At 44.4% G+C, this 21,666-nt stretch overlaps 1 protein-coding gene across 5 annotated transcripts in view; it reads left to right on the forward strand.

The window, feature by feature from the left end:
• CDH13 (cadherin 13) overlaps positions 1 to 21,666 on the forward strand; it is a 1,454,811-nt gene that overhangs the window by 1,367,532 nt on the left and 65,613 nt on the right. The gene's annotated exons all lie outside the window — the stretch shown is intronic.

Raw genomic sequence — 21,666 nt, forward strand, 5'->3', positions numbered from 1 at the left:
TGGCACATGCCTGTAGTCCCCGCTACTCAGGAGGCTGAGGCAGGAGGACTGTTCAAAGCCAAGAGTTTGAGGTTGCTATGAGCTGTGATGCTACAGCACTCTACCCAAGAAAAAAGAATGACACTCTGTCTCAAAAAAGAAAAGAAAAAGAAGGAAGGGAGGGAAGGAGAGAGGGAGGGAAAAGAGGAAAGGAAAATAAAGAAAAAGAAAAAGAAAGTAGACCTGCTGTGTTGCCCTACAGCTGGTATGCCCGAGAGCTCTGGAATTTACAAATAGGGCAGATGGAGCAATGGCTGGACTCATCCCTTTCCCATCCTTAGAGCAGAGTAAATGTGTGTGTGTTCGCATGTGTGTGAGTGTGTGTGTCACACATGCTCCTCTCTCTGGCCTGATTCCTCAGACATTTCCCTTCCTACTGGGGATCAGAGAATCCTTCAAATGTCCCTTTCTCAGCCTGGCACTGGCTGAGCCTCCTCTCCCCAGCCTGCCGTCCCTCCGCTCCCCTCCTCCCCCTGTAATGCCTCTCCTCTCCCCGGTGCTGGTTCTGAGCTCATATAAGTCAGCAATGACATGACTGACAGGTCAAACTATTGTCAATTGTCACAGAACTCTTTGGGAAGAAGAGTCTTATTAATTAGTTGCAGCCTTTGATTCTGCACACTGAGCAGTGCTGTCCCTGGGGGCTGCGTGTGCAGAGGGCTGCACCAAGGAGCCAGGCTGGGAGATGGTTTTATGATAATCTACACTCAGCTCCCCAGAATTCTCAGGCAGGCACCATGACCTTGTGAGTTACGTTGCTATTGTTGTTCTTTTAACAATTCTTCAGGGAACAGGCATTGTAGGAAAAAGAAACTTCATCCTGGGAACTCTTTGACATATTTTTATCTCAAGGAGAGCTTCTCCTCCTCTCCCCACCCGCAAAGCTTGAATCAGGCATCTCCCAATCACATTTCGGTACCTCTAATATCTTCTTCTTTTCCTTTTCCTCCTCCTCCTCCTTTCTTTACCTCCTTGTCTCTTTGTCTCTGTCTCCCTGTCTCTACCCCTCCTACCATCCCTTCTGTCCCCATGCCCTGTGACTCAGCTCCAGGGACTCCTCCTTAGCTCACATGATCAACCAGGCCCCCAGAACTGAGAGACACTCCACTGGTCCAGAGCCTGGTTCAGGTCCTGCCTGTCCAACCGTCACCCTCACCCCTACCCTGAGGTCAAAATGAGAAAACTCCCTCTGCCCTCAACCCTCTGAAACTTGGGAGCATATTAATACTTGTAGCTAAGTCCTGGTCTCTGTCCTGTCTCCTGCCAGGAAATGCAGGTCTCAGGCATGACTGTTCCCTGCTGGTCACAGCTAGGCACTCTCTCATCTCACCAGGGAGTGTTCAAATCAGCAGAAGGCACCTTGATCTCTGAGAAACCTGTAATTCCAGAGACAGGAGGTGTCCAGGCATCAGAGTGAATATTCTCACTAAAAAGCCCAGGTTATTAAGACTCGTTAAAAAGCCCATCACGTTGTTCTCTTCACCTAATCAGAATGGACAGCAGTGGTCCAGTGACAGACGAAATTCTTCTTTCCAATGACTTTTATCTTCTTATCCTTACTATAAAGTTAAGAAAGTTCATAGAGGAAACTTTTGAAAAGCCAGATAAGAATAAAGAAGATAATAAAATATCTATAATTGGCTCAGTGCCATAGCACAGTGGCTACAGCACCAGCCACATAGACCAAGGGTCCACAGGTTCAAACCCACCCCAGGCCAACTAAACAACTATAACAAAAAAATAGCCAGGCGTTGTGGCAAGTGCCTGTAGTCCCAGCTACTCGGGAGGCTGAGGTAAGAAAATCACTTAAGCCCAAGAGTTGGAGCTGTGACACCACGGCACTCTACTGAGGGTGACATATTGAGACTCTGTCTCAAAAACTAAATAAAATAAAATAAACAAAATAAAATATCCATAATCATCCAAGACTGAGAAAATCCCCTTTTCACAACTTGGATCCATCTCCTTCGATCACTTCTGTGAGAACTTTCTTTTTCATTATCAGAATCCAGTTTTGAAATCTGCCATGTCTACTTCCTAATATCCAAGTAAACAGCTTTCCATATCCAAAAATAGCCATTATTTTTAATCACTGGATAGGGTGCTATGATTCTATTACATGGACTATCCATTTATTTCGTCACTCCCTAGCTGACTACATTGTCTCCACTTATTTGCAATTAAAAAAAAAAAAAACTTAGTGAGCATACTCATAGCTAAATTATTTAATGCATCATTAATTTTCTGAAGATGAATCCTGGAAAATACTTTGCTTGCGTATTGTTAATATTCTTTGACATATACAGAATTATTTGTTTTGGTATCTAGGCAGTCAGATTTATGCTTTCCCTTGTCTAAATTGATGTCATGGTCAAAAAGTCCTTTGGCTCCAAGATCATGTACATATAGACATGTCCTCAATCAGAGCTGGCTCCATCCACTCTGTCTGTATGATGATGATCAGACTTGTTTCAGCTTTGGGGGTAGAAACTGCCCTCCAGATACACAGGACAGAATCAGGCATCTGCTGATGACATTTTAGCGTCTCTAATGAGGAGTGGACTCGTGTATCTGAACTTGTTGACTAATTATCACTAGAAAGAGTAGCTTGATGACAATTATGCTAAAATAGAAATGACCACAATACTCAACATTCTCCAGCCGTGAAACAAGTAATGGAACTAACATTCTATCAGATGCCTTGATTTGTATGTTAAGGATGCCACCAATAGCTAAGCCATTCTGCATCATCTGGGAAGATTTATTTCATTCTCTCAATGGGGATTCTGTTGCGTCAACCAAGTAGAAATTCTTATTCTAAACATTTTTTAGACAGAACCTATCTTGTCCAGGGCCTGTAGTATATAATTCTGTCTGCAGCACGGATATCTCCCTACACATTGAATATATAAGATACGTTTTGAGGAAAAATATTATTCCTACTTCGTGTCTCTGTTCAACCTAGTTTTTGGAAACAGTTATTCATCCAGAGAGCCCTACAAGTGTGTGTCAAGTGCTTTATCTGGGGGGATTACACTCAGCTTAATTTAACAGGCAAATTCAAAATGGCAGTGGCTCTGAGAAGATAAAAGTTGATTGTTTTTCTCACATAAAATAAGTCTAAAGCAGGCACACGAGTCCAGGCTGAGTGTGGTGGTCGCCCACACCTGTTGGGAGGCCAGGATTCTTCTTGCTCACCACTCTATCACTTCTAGGCCAGCACCTTCTTCCTCATGGCCCATTATGGTTGCAAGGGATCCAACCCACACATCTGCATTCCAGACAGGATGGGAGAAAGGGGAAGAACAGAGGACACTTCCTAGAAGTCACCCACATTTCTATTTAAGTCTCGTTGACCAAAATTGGTCAGATGGCCATACCTAGCTGCAAGGGGGAGTGGGAAAAATGATTATTCAACTGGGTAGCAAAGTGCCCAGTTTTAAAAACTGAGGTTCTTTATTACAGAAGGAAGAGGGAATGGATATTGTGATGTAACTCGCAGTTTCTGTGATGAATACCTTTGTAAGTTGAAACATTCTATTCAACAAAAAAAAATTTAAAGGCAAAAATATCTGATGATATTAGATTTTTGAATCGTCAAAAAACAGATCATTGTATTGCTAAAGTCTTCCACTAGAAAAAAGCACAGGGATGACAGTTATCCTCTCATTCATTCATTCATTCATTTAATGGTATTTATTTAGAGCCATTGTGGGCACAGTATCGTGTACTCACAGGTCAAAGAAATGGCCTCTGTCTACAGCCTCCCAGGGAGTGTATCATCATAAGAGCAAGAGCTCTGGCTGCAAATGATGATGAGGAAGGAAGGGAGGGAAGGAAGGAAAGAAATTGATTATTGAAGGAAGGTTATTGAAGGGAGGGAGGGAGGAGGAAAAGGACTTGTTTCCTTAGGAAGTAAGAACCAGTGGTCTGCAACAGAGGAGAAGGATCTGAGTGACACAAATTGCTTCCTTCCAAGCATCATGACTGTCTCACTTGTCAACAGATTGCTGAATTTCCCAGAAGCCCCGCTATCTCATGCTTTGCACAGATCTCTGCCCCTCTGGGAATCAGGTGCCAGGCAAAACTAGGCCAGGATTTCCACACCCCCCGGAGATGTGGATTTTGAGAATGATCATCATAATATTGCTACAATTATGATAACAATATCTAACATTTTTATATGAACGTTTACCCAAAGAACCCAGTCTCATCAAATTCTCACAAACGCCTTGCAAATGAGAAAATATTAGTCCTCCTTTCTATTGTTGAGGAAAGCATGACCTATCTGAGCCTTGGTATATGGAAGGAAAACACACAAGCAGGTGTCCAGGGGCTGAGTTAACATGGAGGGTGCGAAGCCTAGAGTTCCATTTGCCAACTGTGCCTTCTTCTGATGTTGCTTTAGGGCTTTCTGGGCATCCCTTAATATAATGCCATCATGCTTTACTGCTCCTTAATTCCCGACTTAATTTACCATTTTCCTATTAGACTTCCATGGGGGTAACAATTATCTTTATCTCCTGCCTTGATGAGCCTCTACAGTCTCCTCAGTACCATTTAATTAATTATGTACTTTAGGCCCAGTACTAAGACCTTCAAAATTTCCGGGGGCCTAAAAAATGTCAGGAACCTGAATACATAAGCTCTTGTCTCCAAAATGGGTAAAGACAACAGCAACATTGAAACTAATAACCATGAACTGTCTGTAGCATCATGACAACTTCAACAGGTTAAATTTAATATTTGCAAAAACGTCTCTACATGTGCCAACTATTTGTAGATGTCGCCTTGCAAGAATGACTAAGTAGACACCAGAAAAATCGCAGGTGATTATTAATGAAATATTCCTTCCTTTAATAATTCCAAAAGCAAAAATATAAAAATAATTTTAAGCATTTCACAGGAAAAAATGTATTTGAATGTAAGTACATTTTAATACCTACATTGTGATTTGAATTGAAGGCCATAGACAGAGAAAATTCCTAGGGATCTCAAAAGGTCTTCGATCAGCCCAAGGCCAGCAGTGGGCCTGGCATGTGGCCAGCACCCAATAAACAGGTACAGAATGGATTAATAGTGGCTAATTTGGAGGTGTCTCCATGCAATTATTTTTGTGCAAAAGCAAACACAGGTTATTGTTATATTTTTATATTCAAGCATTGACTAATGTCTACCAGCCATTTTTTTTATATTCAAACACTGACTAATGTCTAATGACATTTGCATTTGGCCTTGTTTTAAACCAGTCCCTAAAGGCGTAACCAGTCCCTTAAGAGAGACCTTCCCAAGACACCTAGACCTCTTCCTGAACTTCCCACGTCTATGAAAGTTACATTAAAGAGCCATTCTGTCAGCTGACTCCTTCTGAAGCCTTGATCCAAATTGAGCCTATTCTTTGAAAACAGACTATCTGAATCGGATCCAAATTAGATGCTCATCTCTGAAAACCACAACCTGCTTTGTCCGGATTTCTTTGGGACTCTGTCTTTCACATGTCATTTGCTTCCCCCTCCTCCTCCCCTTAGAACTGGATGCTTTTTAACTCTATGGTAGAATCCTTCACGTGTTCAAAGGTAAAGAATGCAACACAGAATAACGAAAATTCAGCCCCAAAAGATGTGTTAAAATGCCCAATTTCGATTTTTGCAGGTCTACCTGGGATTCATCAGGCCCTTCTCTTTACCACCTTGTTTAATCTAATATTGGAGCCATTCTAAGGAAATCGTGAAAAATGACAAGACATTGAGCAAAAATCATTGTCGATTCACTATGGGGCATTTTATTCTGTATCTTCTAAGACCTTTGGAAGTAGAAGACAAAAATCAGTTAACTTGAAAATGTGAATTTTGTCATCACCGACATTCTGAAAAACATGGGGTTTCAAAATACGTAGGAACTTAGCACTTATTGGGAGAAGGCGCATTTCTAACCTCAACACTAGAATTCAAAACCAGATTTAGGAGTTTCACTTGGGGTGACCCCCACTTTTAAAATTTTAATCAGAAGGTAAAGGCCAAATAATAACATTTCTACCTGGGGAAATTAAGAGAAGAGCCTCTATCTATGAAAATGTATTATTAACACTTTATCATAATTAAATGTGGTTACTGACCTCCATAATAGGATTTGGGGTGAGGTGATTCTTTTGTTGTTGTTTTTTAATGAGTTAGGATTTTTCTTTCTTGAGTCAACAAACACAGAGCTTGAAATGTAAATGAATGGTTTACAGTGGTGCCTTTGTAACTTTTAATTAAAGTGATGTTCTTCCATTGTAAGTTTATGATGGCAATACATTTTATCGCCTACTCTGCTGTGGCATTTTTAATTATTTATGTAAATATATTAGCACAGCTAACTCTTACTCTTGGTGGTCAGGTTTTCTGTTACAAAGGTGCCAGTTGGGAAACAAGGCTCAATAAATTAGCCAATTTTTTTAAGTTTTAAGGTCATTGCTGGCTAAACCCTAGGAACCTGGCTTTTAATAATGGTCTAGAGACCTAAGATTTTTGTTATTAGCTTCAACTAAATGTGCTCGATTTCGTTACTATGAAGCCTCTGACCATTTGGATGAACAGTGGAGAGACAATTTTACACATCGACCATCGCTTCAACATCCATCTATATATGTTGTTTTAAATTTGCCATGGGCCACACTTTCATTATGGGAAACAAGTTTTCAAAGTGGCTGATTTTGAATATAATTGTGATGGTCCTTCTTGTCAGCCTGAGATATTAATTCTCAAGAACCAATATAGAAAATATTGACAAATGTTAATATTATTTCTTGCCCAATATCTTTTAAGCTGTTAAATCTGCCTAGCTTTTTTTTTAGTATTAATAAAGGTATTTGAAATAGATGAGGATTGCCACAGAAGCTCCCAAGAAGGCGTTGATTAAGAAAGCCACACATTTCAGAACTGGAACCAAAGTCGGCTGGGAAGGGAAAAACAGCTGATTTATTTTATTATCTGAGTTTCTTTGTCAGTCACCAACACCACCCAGCCAAGGCATGGGATGTCTCAGAGTCCCACTGGAGGCTTATCGTGGCATTAACCCAAACACAAGTAATGAAACCATAGGCGGTGAGTCATGTAACTAGTTCAGGAAATGCATTTTATCTTCAGCCCCCAGTTTGCTTTCCAAATGAATCTGGGAGCTCATATTTTCAAGTGCTGGACTCTAAACTACAGTTCTCCTACGTACGTTTAATTAGGGGATTTCTTTATATATTCCAATGGCGTGGCAGGTATCTCACTATGAAATCAAGCTTTATGTGGCCGGCTTCATGTAGTCTTGGTTCACTGCGTGAAGACTGTACGTACGAGAGAAATGGGGACCTCTGGGTTTGCATAGGGCTGTGACGGGAGAACCCATCTCTTCATTCATCCATTCCACAAGTATTTAATGAGCACCTACAGCATGCTGGGTACTTTTCCTGGTATTGGGGGATAAAACAGCAACAAAAACAACTTAATAACCTGTTATTATGGATATTATATTCCAGTGGGGAGAAGAAAGAAAAATAAGAAAATTAATAAATAAAACAAATAGCACAGTAGCTGTGATTAATGCCAAGAAAGAAACCGGAGGTGAGGGGCATGGCTCCCATTGAGTTTGGGAGGGAGAGAGGGAGCCGGTGACTTGGATATCAGGGGAGTGCAGGCATCATTGGCATTCAGATGGGATTTACATCCCTAAGAGTTTGCAATCCCCAAGGAAAGTAGTGAAGGAAGAAAAGAAAGGTGACCCATAGCAGAACCCAGGGACGTGCTACCATGCAGAGGGACGGCCCTGCCTGGCACTGATCTGCGTGAGGCTCTGCTTCCTGATAGTGGCCAAGCCTTTGTGGGCAGATAACATGTGCCATTAACTGGGCAGCCAGATCTAGAGTCTCCACAAGCCCCAGGGTGGTGCAGACTGTCTGCTAGGAGCCGATCAGACTGAGGCTGTCTTGGCTGTGCCCACGCCTCTTCTGCCATCATCATGTGTGGTCCACTTCCCTAACAAGGTCAGGCCAGGGCTGCCGCTTCCTACAGCCACAATGATGTGCTCGTGTTTACAGTGCAGTAGCTGGCATGTGCTTTGTCCCAGACACTGTTCTCTGAGACTTACATGGACAAAAGGGGCCAATCAGTGAGCAGGCACAGCTGTGTTCCAATAAAACTTTATTTACACAAGCAGACAGAGGGCTGGATTTGGCCCATGGGTCATGACTTGCTGACCCCCGCAGCACAGCCCTGACTCATATTGTGGTGTCTTCATTTGTCGGTTTGCTCGACACTGTGAGCCCTTTGGAGAAAGCCCGATGTTGCTCACTGTTTTCATCTTGACATCTGGTACAGTGCCTGCCCTGTGGCCAGCCCTCAGCCAATGTTTGCTCAATGCATGACTTGTAAGATGTGGCCCCCAAAGCACAGGGCTTGTGAGACAAGCTAACAGGGGCAGCCCATATACCATCACCCTGCCTCTTCTTGCCAGTGCGCAAAATAGCAGCAGTTGTCTCTGTCAACAACTCAAAATAATACTCCTGTGTTCATTCAGCAGCCACTGAGGGTGGGGGGATATCTGATGTCAGCTGGGATCTGCCTGCCTTTGAGACCTAACTAAGCTTGGGATAAGTCCTGATTCCACATCCAGCTAGCAGGCCAAAGGCTTCCTTGGTATTTGTACACATTCTGGAGAGTGGGAGGAGACCCTGGGTTTCCAGAGGGTCACTCCTAATTGTCTCACTGTCCCGTATGCACCAGTCTGTAACGTTCCACATTGCTCTTTCCTTTGATGCCCCCCAGCACACATGTGCACACACACACCTGTATGCACATACTCGCCATCATCATCAGATTGGGTGCCTGTGGCCCACTTAATTGGGGCTGTTTGAAGACATGGAAAGAACAGTTATGTCATATCAAAAAGGTTAAGCCTGAGCTCTGGATAGCCTTGACGTTAAATCCTTCCCACCAGCCCATCCCTCTGTATTTTTCCCTAGACACCTCACCTCTGAAAGTGCCCCAACTTAGGCATCTATTGTGACCCATCTCCTTCCTCCAGTTATCCCTCTCCTCTGCACCTTCTTTGTTTTTAACAGCTTTACAGAGGTGTGATTGATTGACATACTGAGTTCTGTCATAATGGAAACACCCATGAAGCTATCACTATGATCACAATAGGGCACATACGCACCCCAGTGCCCTCGAAACGTCCCTGGATCCTTTGTCATCCTCCCTCAGCCCACCTTTTCTGAAGTTCATCACCAAGCAGCTGCTGATCTAGCTTCTGTTGTGGAAGATGAGTGTGCCTTTTCCAGAGTTTCATATAAATTTAGTGATAGAGGCTGTCGTCTTTTTTGTCTGATTTCTCTCACTCAGCACAGTAATTTGGGGATCCATGCGCTGTGCTACCATTCTTTCCTATGAATAGAAATAAAGACTCCTGTAGAACAACTCAATTCTATCCAAGTGCTTCCTTCAAAGAGCTTTGAGCCCCTTTTAACAGATGAAAACGTGTCAAAAGACTAAAAGGGCCCTGGTCTCTTTAGAAGACTGTGGTGATTTTAAATAGCCATTTTCCCCCCAAACTACGCATTTTTCTTTCATTCTTTATCAGATTGAGCAGCTGGTTGTTAAGCCCCTACTATGTGCCAGGCACTGTGGATAGAACACAGTGGGTGTCAAGCATCCAGGGCCTTCCTCTTGGGGAACAGTCAGAGAATCAGCAGGTGAACTGCTAAAAAAATGGGCAAACATAATCGGAGTTGTGGAGAGCGTAGCAATGGGGAGTCAGAAGTGTATCTGTACCTTTCCTTTGTTTACAGGGTTTTTAGAACATAATCCCGTATTTCCTTTTTTTTTAGTCATTGAAGTACTTTTTAATGAGCCACACATACTCACTGTATAGAAATTAACAAACACCTATTAGAATAAAGGAATTAAAAATCACCTTTAACCCCACCACCCAGACACAGCCACCTTTGTATTTCATTTTGTTAATTCCACAGGCAGGGAGCAGAGAAATATGTTTTGTTTCATTTTGTATAATTAAACAGGGCATGGGAACTGCTATCAGCTTCCTGGGGAGCTGGGTTGTGTTTATTTTTTTTTTAAGAGCTACTAATTTTTGATTAACAAGGATGAATGTAACAGTTAAGAGGAATCTAATTACACCCTTCTTTCCTTTCTCAACGAAACAACATTATCCCCCACGAAGCACGGAGTTGAGACTCAGAGGATATATGGCTCTGATCTGGGGGATTATAGGGAACATTTTTCATGTCACTACCTAGACAGTCGTGTGAGTGCTCCAGCAGCGAGGTATCTCGGCTACAGGTTCCCTACCCAGCTGAAGCCAGGGATGGATAATAACTCACTCTGTCATTACTTAATTCTGTGATGGCTGCAACTACTGAGCCAGAATAAAAGGCCTAAATCCCTAAGAAGACGAGGAACTCAGTGTCAGGATGTTTAGGAACAGAGGAGGCAAGGGGACAGCTGAGGGGGGCTGTCAGGTGGCCGTATAAAGAAGTCCAGTGATGGATGTAGTGCTCCAAGTCTGTGTCCTTTCCAAATGACACATTTGCATGAGTTCCTTCATCCGTTCATTCGGGCCACACAGGAGTGCATCAGAGTCACAGGCCAGGTCCCTGGGGGTTCTACCCTCGCAGCTGACAGAGCAGGCCTTTGTCCTGTGGAACGTTGAGGTATATGTATTTGAGATAAAATTAAACTCCCTGAGGTGCCTGCCTGTATTCACCCGCATCTGGTGATTTCCCAAACATATTCTCTCTGCCTCTGTGCTAAGCTGTCCTGAGTGTCACCTGTGCCCCCTTCCCCAGGACGAGCTACCAAAGTGCAGCTCTACTTCAGCACCACGGACAGCCCCCGCCAATTGCTCAGCCCCTGGCTGAGTGTGAAGTTAAATCTTTTGCGTATCATCTCTTCTCCTTGCCTTTGCCCGCCGCCTCCTCTGCCTCTCTCCCTCCACCTGCTGGAGTCTGCCTACCCGCTGGCAGCAGTGCATGAGCACACTGAGGTTGACACCCACCGAGGGCTGTGGGACGTCGAGTAAGTGACTTAACCTCTCTAGACCTCATTCTCTCCAGATGTGAAAGGAGATAGTACCTGGAAGATTAAATAGTCTAATTTAGCAAAGCCCCTAGCATAGTTTCTGGAACTTAATAAGAAACCCAACACATCTCAGCTGTTACTGTAATCCTTCAAGAATCATCTCAAACATACCCTGTCCTGAAAGTCTTCTCTCATCATTTCCTTCCAATGCCAGGTGGGGCTTGGCTGCCCCTCCTTGGTACTCACTTAGCACAGCTTCCATCAAACTGTATTTTGTAATTTCTGGTGAGTGTAGCAGTCACCAGCTGCTGTAATAGTTAACCCCCCAAATCTCAACAGCGTGATACAAAAGTGCATTGCTCCCTCATAACACAGTCCAGTTGCAGGTGCTGAGGGTCGGGTGGCTCTGCTTCACAACATCACTCAGAGATCCAGGATCCTTGGCTCCTTCCGTCTTGTGAGGCTGCCCCTCCAGTTTGTGGCCTCTCTGGTTACTACAGAAGAGAAAGAGGAAAAACAAGGAGGGGTCTTGCTAGGGTTTTGTAGCCAGTCCCAGAAGTCACATTATCCTTTCCCTACTTTCCCTTTGCCCCAACCTGTCTGCAAGAGAAGCTAAGAAATGTAGCTCATCTCTATGTCCAGAAGGAAGACAGAACTGCCTCTGCCCACTGGAGGGCTGCTTCTCCCCCCCTTCAGGCTAGGAGATGCTCAGCTCAGTGACCACGTGCCTTGGTTATCTGATCCAGTCTTCATTCCCTTCCACCTTCCCTTGGGCTGAATCTTAAGAATCAACTCCAGAGCAGACCAGGTGGCACAGAGGGGACTTTCTAAGAACAGATGATGGGAAATGCAGAGGTACAGAGGGACTGAAGGGAAGCTGGCAGCTTCAGGAAACAGAAAGTACCGCCGTGTTTGCTTGGGTTCCATATGCATTGCTGCAGCAAGTGGCTCCTCATCACATGAGCATAAAGTGCACATGAGGATACGAAGGGGCAGGGGAGGAGCCAGGCTGGCTGGGAAGGGTGGAGCCCACACCCTCTGAGTAGAGGCAGTGTTTCTGAACCATCAGACTCTGCTGTGAAGCCTCCATTTCCTGGCTTCCAATGGATGGCAAGGTTAAGACAAGCTTTCTTCCTCCTTGGGTCACCCTCTCTTTGAATAGAGCCGCATCCCTGAGATGGTAAAACATGCTGTGTCAAGGAGTGCTTTAAAAAACAGGCAAGGAATGCAAATTAGTACAAACTTTCAGAAAGACATGTTGCAATATGGATGAACATTTTCCATATAGTTACACTCTCCATGCCCGTAATTCCACTCCTAGAAATTTATCTCAAAGAAATAATCAGAAGTGGTGTCAAAAATGTCTATACTCAGGAAACAGAGATTTATGTGCAGAATTGTACACTGAAGGCTTATTTATGATAGCGAAAAGTTAGAAAACAGCCTCAATGTCCAACAATAGGAAGCTGGATAAATAAATCATGAAGCAGCCACATGATAGAATAATATACAATGTGTAAAACCGTTCTATAAAAATTTTTAAGCCGGGGAAATTGTTCCTGATATAAACTGAGTGGGAAAATTAGGCTATCCAAATTGGTAAAGAGTACAATCCCAATTATATAAATCACATGTGGAGAAGACCTTGAAAAAAATACCCAAGGTTAGGAGTGCTGTGCTCAGGCTCCAGGGATTGTTGGTGATTTTTAAGTTTTTCTTTACACTGTCTGGGATTGTCAAGTTATCAGTGTTGAACACACACATTATAAAGAGAAAAGGTTATATTAAGAACCAAGGGACAGGAAATTGTAAGAAAACCATCCTTTTTCTCTGCCCACCCACTCGTAAGTACTGTGGACCTTTTTCTACAGCTTTCTGAGAACTTGAACACTGGCCTAAACCATCAGGCCCCTGAGTCTGTAATAGGCATGAACTGCAGTGTGTGGGACACAGCCCTTTGAGCCACCATAACATCCACTCCACTGCACAAAATGTATCCTCTAAACCCCGTCCAGATAACCCTGCACACAGCACTTTTCTTATAAGAAATAGGCTTATTCCTTTGTAAGTTCTATAAAGACATTTCCTGGCGTCTAAAAAATGACAAAAACCCTTCACCTATATTTCATAGCATACCTGTTCCTAACCTTAGTTATGGTCCAAAAATGTCCAGTGGATATTTGAAAAGTAAGTGTATCCCCTTTTCACCTACATCTGTGATTTCCAATTTGGTCTGGAAGGTAAAAGTGTCTGAAGATAAGGGATAGATAAGCGTTTCCAGTGTTTTCTCTTAGATGGGATTTTGAATCCAGTATGGTTAGGTGGTCAAGGCAAGAGACACACTAAACAAAAGATAATAATAATTTACCCTAAAATGTACAACCGAATGCACTCTTGTTCTCATCTTGATGTCAGAATATAAACACTGAGATGGTTCTTCAAATGCCACGCACCAAGATAATTATGAATGTAAACTCAGGTCCCAGGAAGGGAAGTTTAAGTTGTTCAAGGGAGATGTTGCCTGTGCACCCAGGGTATGGATTCAACCCGCCTCCCCACCCCAGAGAAGCTGCTGCCCCAGCACCCTGCCAGGGAATCATTCCAGATGGAGGCTGCCCACAGCCCCACTGCCACAGGCTGTGATGCTAGAGAAAAGGACGTTACCCCACCCATGCAGTTCCGGGAATTAAGTACTCCTTCCTTGCCAATTACATGCTGACTATTCTTAGAATTGAATTTAAGCTCTGTTAGAAAATTGTTGAAAGCCTTCATTGCTCATTTTTCACCAAATTGAACTCAGTAATGTTACCATAATGGGAAAAAATCGTCAAAAGTTCAATTGGAAATTTTTTCTATTAACTTAGTAATAAGGGTCCAATTTCAGGAAGACAGTTTCAGCGTGAGTGAAACGCACTGTTTGTTATGCAGCATCAAAGCTGTCCTCCAACACGGGTTGGAGGCCTGTGCTCCTTAGCGTAGAGCTTTCTGGGAGGCCAACAGTAATTTGGAAACTTCTAGATTTTTTCTGGCGTTATCTGAAGAAAAGCCATTTCACGTAGATGAATTTTCTGTGAAACTGAAGTTCCCCCTTTAAGGTACCGTATCTTTGTTTATTTTGAGTAGGTTTCTAAACTACAAGCTTTACTGATTCTTAAACAGAGCATGGGGATAGAATTTAAGGTTATATGAGATAATCATTCTTACAGGTTGGTAAACGGACCTGCGCAATGCTTTACTTGATTTTGAATTTTTCTGTCTTTTGTGTTTATCATACCCTTGTCCCTGTACCTGCCTATAGGAGTCCCCCTGGAAAATAAACTAGACAACAGGCTTTTTTAAGTATTAAGACTTTTTTTAAAAGGGAAAAAAAAACAATTCTATTGGATGGAAAGCATCAAAGCGAGAAAATTAAGCTTTACTGAGCTTGACTAACTACCAGGTGTTTTCTGTGCATTTTATCATTTCACACCCCCAAACACCGCCAAGGCAGGTCTTAAATGGTCAGCGTTTCACAGAAAAGGCTGCTGAGGCTGAGAAGCTACACAGAGTTGTTCCAGATCACACAGCTGAGAAGTTGCAAGTCTAAGCCCATGTTCTCCTACTGGGGATCTCAGCATAGACCTGTTCTAAGAACTCAGAAAATATTTTCTCTTTCTTTCAGGTTGGGGCTCGTACCCCAGGGGCTAAGGATGGCCAGTGGGGGGCCCTTCACAGCAATAGGGTTAATGTGTATCTTCTACCCAGTCTGGGGCAGGGCTCGTTGTGCATTCTCTCCTGCCAACACCTGCTCTCAGCTACCTCCTGCTGTCTGTTGCCACAGCAGCAGCTGGACACCAGCTGTGTCTTCCTGGAAGAGGATGAGAGGCAGTGGGATGGCCCAGCCATATCTCCTTTGGGACACCTCTGGCCCCAATAACAGCATCTCAGCTGTACTGGGTGAGCAAAAGGAGAAGGAACTAGATGCTATTCTGAATGAGTCCCTCCTGCCGCCTGCAGAGGGATCACTGAGCACCCATCACTGAGCCTTTACATAGCCATTCAATAGGTTGATCAATGTGTATTTATTAAGAATCAGCCTATGCTAAGCCCGCAGCTTTCTATCTGTGGTAAGAACATCACTGTGTGTTCCTTGGTAACAGCCTCATCGCCCTCCTTTCTTCAGACCAGGCCTGTCCCACGGAAAGCTCACTGACACCTGTTCTGATCATGTCACTTCCTTCTGGAGTGACTTCTCAACATTCTGAGGCACACTAAGCTCAGTGTACATGCCTCAGCTGGCCACGGAGGTTCAACAGAGTGACACCAAGAGGTGATTCTAGACTTGCCCTATTCATTCAACCCCCAACTCTAATGAGGGAAGGAGGGCAAGGTCAGATCAAGTGATGCCAAGGTTCTTTCAAGCACCAACAATCTATGAATTTCCCATCCTAACTTAAACTTTATAAAATAAACAATATCTTTAGGCAGGAAAGTGGTTAAATCTGCCCTAAGTCTAAGTGCCTCTTTCCCTCTCATTAAGAGCAACAATTCACATCAAAATTTAGAAGCTCAAAACAACATGATTTATTATCTCTTGTGGTTTTATTGAATCAGGAATATGAGCAGAGCACAGAGGGCACAGCTTATCTCTGGGCCACAATGTCTGAGGCCACAGCTGGAAATCCCAACAGCTGGGAGCTGAAATTATCTAAAGGCTTTTTGCTTGTTTATCTGGCAGTGGATAAACTGTCGGTCAGACACCTGCACAGACCCTCTCTACGTGGCCTGGGCTTCCTCTCAACATGGCCACTGAGTCCCAAGGGTAAACCTCCCGAGAGCAAGTACCTAGTGGAATCCATGTCACGTTTTGTGATCCAGTCTCAGAAATCATGCGCTGTCTCTTCTACGACATTTTATTCATCAAGGCATCCATAAAACCTGGCCCACAGTCCAGAGAAGGGAGGTAGGCTGCACTGGTGGATGGGAGGAGCATCAGAAATTTTGCCATGGCCACTTTTGGAAAATACAATCTATTGTAGTACCCAAAGCCTATAAGAACAGAGGAGGGATGGGTGGCACCTGTGGCTCAAAGGAGTAGGGCCCCGTTCCCATGTGCCGGAGGTGGCGGGTTCAAACCTAGCCCCGGCCAAAAACTGCAAAAAAAAATAAAAGAAAAGAACAGAGGAGGGTAGGGAGTCAGAGGCACCTGAGTTCAGGTCCCAGCTCCATTGCTAAGTAGCTCTAGGCGTGAGGAAATCAGTGAAGCCTTTAAGGCTGTTTTCTTACTTGTGAAGTGAGTGTGGTTTGTAACTGATGGATCAGGTCATACTATCGGTTGGGGTTGTTTGGTTGCAAGCCACAGAAACCAGCCCTGAGGAACTGAAGAAAACACACACAGTGTATGGGAATACACTGAGGCCAGCATCAGGAGGACCACGGAGCAGCTGCTTCCATAACCGGGGTCCCCGGGGAATGGAGGATGACTTTAGGCCCTCACAGTCAGTGCGAATCAGTGCCAAGGATTTTACACTTTCACATCCCTCTGCAGACTTCGTACATTCCCAGGAAATAAAATCCTGGTGGCCAATCTTGAGTCTCGAACCCTCTTCACCACTCGACCAGAGGAGAGAGAAGCACCAGGATGAAAGTCCCGCTGAAGCTGCATGAAAATAGGATGCAACCCACAGGAAAATAAAGGCTCCCTTCTCGGAAGAAGGGGGGACACATGACAATAACACATCCAGGATAGTGGATAGAAAGGTGCATGTGGGGTAGCTGTTCCCTCTTCCCAGACACCGTTCATGTCTTGTGCTGTAGAATGTGATTATCACCTGGACTATCACTGTTCCTAAAATATCTCCTGTCAGTCTTTTGGGCCCACTTCAAGGGCCATGTGATGCATGAAACTTTGGGTGAGTAGGAAATGATCTCTTCCTCCTCGTATTCCTCAATTCTGTTCAGTACATTTCTTTGGCCATTATCACCTTCTTCCTTATTTTGGCCATGTCCATTTTGCCTTATCCGAATACTGTGTATTTCCAAACACCAGACACCTTCATCTCCCATAACTTGTCTGCCCTCTCTGTATGATCATTCACTCGATGCTTTTAAATTGACTTTGAATTGACTTGTATCTTTTTATGCTATTTAGCCTCACCCTAGCAATAATGTCTGTGATACACCAGCTATGGTTTTTACCATGCACATTAAAACAAATATTATTGCAATTTCAAAAGTAACGGTTGACCCCCCGCCCTGTTCTGCTGGTCTTCCCTGTTCTGACTGAGTTCCTGTGAGGCAGAGAGATCAGCTCTGACATTCCTCACCTGTCCCTGAGGTTCGTGCTGTGCCATCAATGCAGTGGCCGCTCAATAAGTCATTGAGTGAACAAATAGAAAAAAGAGGGCGAGGGAGGGAAAAGGGGAGGGTAAGATGAAAGAATGAAGTTAAACTGAATTGAATGAGACACATCTTTCATGACAGACCCTGAAGGCAAAAAAGTAAAGCTCAGGGAAGTCGAATTTTGAGAAGAGAATAATGACCATTTCTGTTTCTTCTCGTGGCACCTTCTTTTTGAACTTACCCTTCTATGGATTGACAAGGGGCATGGAGAGCAGTGAGAGCAGAAACTACCAGATGTGCCCTTGTCCCCAAACCAACTTGCGTGTGGTACTAGAAAGCATGAGCCCCCTGTCCCCAGGCCCAGGCTCTTCCAGCCAGCAGTGCTGCAAGTTGTAACTGATTGGAACAGGTCGTACTATCAGTGGGGATCTTCGACTCATTTTTACCAGGCAAATGCAAGACTCATGACCTACACAGGCTCCATGCAGAGCCATCAGGAGAATCACCATATCCCAGCAGAGGACAAAAGCATCCTTTCCCTCGTGACCTCATCGGACTCCTCCCAAATGCTTCCCAAGACCTTTCCCCAGGGGAGAGTCAACCAGCCCACCTGTGCTTCCATTGCCAATAAATGTGTTCTTCATTGGATGACTGGACCTCATTTTAATGTCATTAGCATAAAGAGGAGCCTGGTTGTCCAGTATATGGGGTTGAGACAGGCCCTTCATCTTCTTTAGTTAAAATTTCCACTGCTCTTGACTCACTCTTTTTTTTTTTTTTGGTAGAGACAGAGTCTCACTTTATGGCCCTCGGTAGAGTGCCGTGGCCTCACACAGCTCACAGCAACCTCCAGTCCTGGGCTTAAGCAATTCTCTTGCCTCAGCCTCCCAAGTAGCTGGGACTACAGGTGCCCGCCACAACACCCGGCTATTTTTTTGTTGCAATTTGGCCGGGGCTGGGTTTGAACCCACCACCTTCAGCATATGGGGCCGGCGCCCTACTCACTGAGCCACAGGCGCCGCCCCTCTTGACTCACTCTTAATGTGTTTTTTTCTCCTTTTGTATTTTTTCCTGAGATTCTTTGCAATGGGTGTCCTCTTCCCTGAATTCACACCTTCATACCATCTCTTGCTACTGACCAGGCTAGGCTGAATATCACCCCACCCCAAGCCCCAAAGAGGTCTACATCCACATCCCTGGAACCTGTGAATGTATGACCTTAGGTGGCAATGAGACACTGCAGATGGGATTAAGTTAAGGATCTGGAAATGTAAAGATTGCCTGGATTATCTGGGTGGGCCCCATTTAGTCACAAGAGTCCTTCCTTATAAGAAGGAAGCAGGAGGGCCAGAGTCAGGGAAGGAGATGTGGTGACACTAGCAGGACGCTGGAGCCATGCAGGGAAGGGCCCACAAGTGAAGGAATGCGGGCAGCCTCCGGAGGCTGGGACGGGCAAAGGAACAGGTTCTGCCCTGAAGCTTCCAAAAGGAACACAGCCCACATTTTAATTTTAGGCTCTGACCTCCAGAACTGTAAGATAATAAATGTGTTGTTTTCAGCTGCTGGGTTTGGGGTGATCTGTTATGATGGCCACAGGAACCTAATACTCTAAGACTCATCTGTTTCCTCCTTCCAACCTGTGGTGATCCCCCACAAGCTCCCCTATCATCAGTACTGCCCACTCAGCCTTCACCCACGCACACCTCAAATCTCCCACACTGAGGGTACCTGTATGCTGTGTTTAAGAAACACTGCCTCAGTCCAGGGATCTCATCTTTTTTTTTTTTTTCTCATCTATGCATGTTTATTTTATTTATTTTTTTTTATTAAATCATAGCTGTGTACATTGGTATAATCATGGGGCATCATTCACTAGCTTCACAGAACGTTTACCAAGTTTCACATATACCCTTGTAAGATGCACTGCTGGTGTAATCCCACCGTAGAGGGAAGGGGATTGGCAGGGATCTCATCTTAATCATCCCGGTGTCCTCATGGTGCCTGCATGGGCCTTGTACATAGCAAACACCCAATAAACATTTATTTAGTTGCTTAGAAAGCTAGTAATCCATTGCTATCCACAGCAAGCCTCCTAAAACACATTTGTCACCAGGCCTATTTATATTTGTCCAGAGCCAGTCACACACAATGGTGGGAGAGTGAAATGAATAATTTCATTTTTGCTGGGAGGAAGTAAACATTTTATTCATGGACTTTATCATCCTGGGTAATGGAGCCTGAGGACTCACTTTCTGTTTTAGAACATCAGACGTATATTTGATATGTAGTTCTCCATTCCTGACATTGGGTCTTTCTCAGTTCATTATATCTACCTTCCTCTAGTTGGCTGTGTTTGTAAAAAGAACTGAGATTTTTAAGAAGCATCATTCGCTCCTCCAGAGTCATGAGATTTCTCCAAATACTATGAAGCAAATGGCCCATATTTAGGTGACTGAAATATAATAAAATGGTGGTTCTTAATCAAGGGTTTTGCCCCCCAGATGACATTTAGTAATGTCTAGATTACGGGGGTCCTCAAACTGTGGCCCGCTGTGGGGAGGTGCCTGTGGCTCAAAGGAGTACAGCGCCAGCCCCATATGCCAGAGGTGGTGGGTTCAAGCCCAGCCCCAGGCAAAAACTGTGGCCCACGGGCCACATGAGGTGGTGTGATTGTCTTTGTTCCCATTTTCTTTTTTTACTTCAAAATAAGATATGTGCAGTGTGCATAGGAATTTGTTCATAGTTGGGGTTTTTTTTGTTTGTTTTTTTTATACAGACAGAGTCTCACTTTATCACCCTCGGTAGAGTGCCATAGCATCACAGCTCACAACAACCTCCAACTCCAGGGCTCAAGTGATTCTTTTGTCTCCGCCTCCCAAGTAGCTGGGACTACAGGCACCCGCCACAACGCCCGGCTATTTTTCTGTTGCAATTTGGCTGGGGCTGGGTTTGAACCCGCCACCCTCAGTACATGGGGCCGGCACCCTACTCACTGAGCCACAGGCACCACTTCATAGTTGTTTTTTTTTTTTTAAAAACTATAGTCCGGTCCTCCAGTGGTCTGAGGGACAGTGAATTGGCCCCCTGTTTAAAAATTCTAGGATGCCTGGACATTTGGAGTAGGGGCTACTGGTATCTAGAAGGCAGAGACCAGGGGTCCTGCTAACATTCTGCAGGACGCAGGACAGCCCCTTTGCAGCTAAGTATTATCCAGCCCCAAAGGTCAGTAGTTCTGAGGCAAAGACACCTGCGTAGAACAACACACTGAAACTTGGCCAAACAAACTCTGATTCAAACCACGAAGCTGGCTTACAGCCCATTCAGGGCAATTTTTTCCAATGCCTAGAAGCTTACATTGACCGCAAGCTTGGTCTTGAGCAAACATGCCTTATGACTATCGTGGAACAAGGGCCATCACACTGCATGGCCAGCCCTCTATGTTTCTCCTTATGCCTCTTTTGTAAGAGGGATGTTGGCAAACTCAAGAGTGTTCAGGGAGGCAGCCTGGAAAAGAGGGTCTTCTGAAGGAGGACTGTGAAACCACATAAACCAGGTTCCTCTAGACCTGAAACTGCCACTTAGCAGCAATGAGACCCTGGGAAGCTGACTCACCCTCCATAAGCAGAGTTTCTTCATCTTAGATGAAATGAACAGGATTGTAATGAGTCCAAGTTCAACAAGATTGATGTTCTCAGTGCAGTGGCTGCCACCTCCTACATACTCAGTAAAGAGGGTCATTGATGCTTGTTCACAAGAACAGGAGAAGCTCTGACTCTGGTACATGTGGCCAGTGGAAGAATCTAGGACTAGAAAAGGAACAGGCCAGTGACAGATGCAGTCACCACAATGCTGTGTTTGAAGGAGGGAGGAGGAAGTCACCAGTGAACTTGGCTGGGGATGAAAGGACCAAAACTTCTCAGGCTCACTGGGGCTCAAACTGGGAAGACCTTCAGGCTGCTGGAACAGAGAGCCTGATCCCAGTGGCGAGAAGAGATGCCACTTGGAGCAGGGATCACTGCACTGCACAATAGCCTGGGTGGATGGTAGCTGAGGTGACCCCTTATCCACTTTCTCCAGTTAGAAGCTTCTGTGAATGTAGGTGCAGAGAGATTTTGGTAATACCCCATTAGAAAGTCAATAGACCAGTGACCTCACTCTTAGGCAGAGATGCCCCAAAATTAATTAGGTGGGCTGGAGGAATACAAGCCCCTTTTGTGCCCTGCATTCCATGAGCACACGATAG

Source organism: Nycticebus coucang, chromosome 2 (genome assembly GCF_027406575.1).
Source record: "Nycticebus coucang isolate mNycCou1 chromosome 2, mNycCou1.pri, whole genome shotgun sequence".
In the NCBI taxonomy this organism is placed as follows: domain Eukaryota; kingdom Metazoa; phylum Chordata; class Mammalia; order Primates; family Lorisidae; genus Nycticebus; species Nycticebus coucang.